The 452-nt window shown below is 47.3% G+C and overlaps 1 non-coding gene across 1 annotated transcript; it reads left to right on the top strand.

The window, feature by feature from the left end:
* Positions 1 to 264: 264 nt before the first annotated feature.
* On the top strand, positions 265 to 336 carry trnaa-ugc (transfer RNA alanine (anticodon UGC)). Its single transcript has one exon. It is a non-coding gene; the product is annotated as a tRNA-Ala (tRNA).
* Positions 337 to 452: the final 116 nt, after the last annotated feature.

Raw genomic sequence — 452 nt, forward strand, 5'->3', positions numbered from 1 at the left:
CACCTCCCTCACATACCACCCCCCACCCCGAGATGTGTATAAGAGACAGGAGTAGCTGTTATCATTGTATAGTCTACATGCATCCAACTTGATGTCGTTCCCAAGTTCCTTAGATCCACGTTGCAGCTTATTATAGACTTATACTGAAATCTCTCTGTCTGTAGGAGCCATGATGAATCCACCAGCACTTTAAGATGAACTGTCATCTGAACTGCTGCAGCACCTCAGTACACCTGTGACAAGAACATGTCTCTAGCATATACAGGGGATGTAGCTCAGGGGTAGAGCGCATGCTTTGCATGTATGAGGCCCCGGGTTCAATCCCCGGCATCTCCAACATCTTTGCATTGATAATGATGAAGCTCAGAAATCTACTGGAGTCTCTATCTACAGGTTCAGATCCTGCCACTCTTTGGAGCTGTGGAGTCTATCCTGGACTTGAGGCTGGGTGA

The sequence above is a fragment of the Seriola lalandi genome, unplaced genomic scaffold (assembly GCF_002814215.2).
Source record: "Seriola lalandi dorsalis isolate HSWRI2012SDOR001 ecotype SW California unplaced genomic scaffold, Sedor1 jcf7180002054943, whole genome shotgun sequence".
In the NCBI taxonomy this organism is placed as follows: domain Eukaryota; kingdom Metazoa; phylum Chordata; class Actinopteri; order Carangiformes; family Carangidae; genus Seriola; species Seriola lalandi.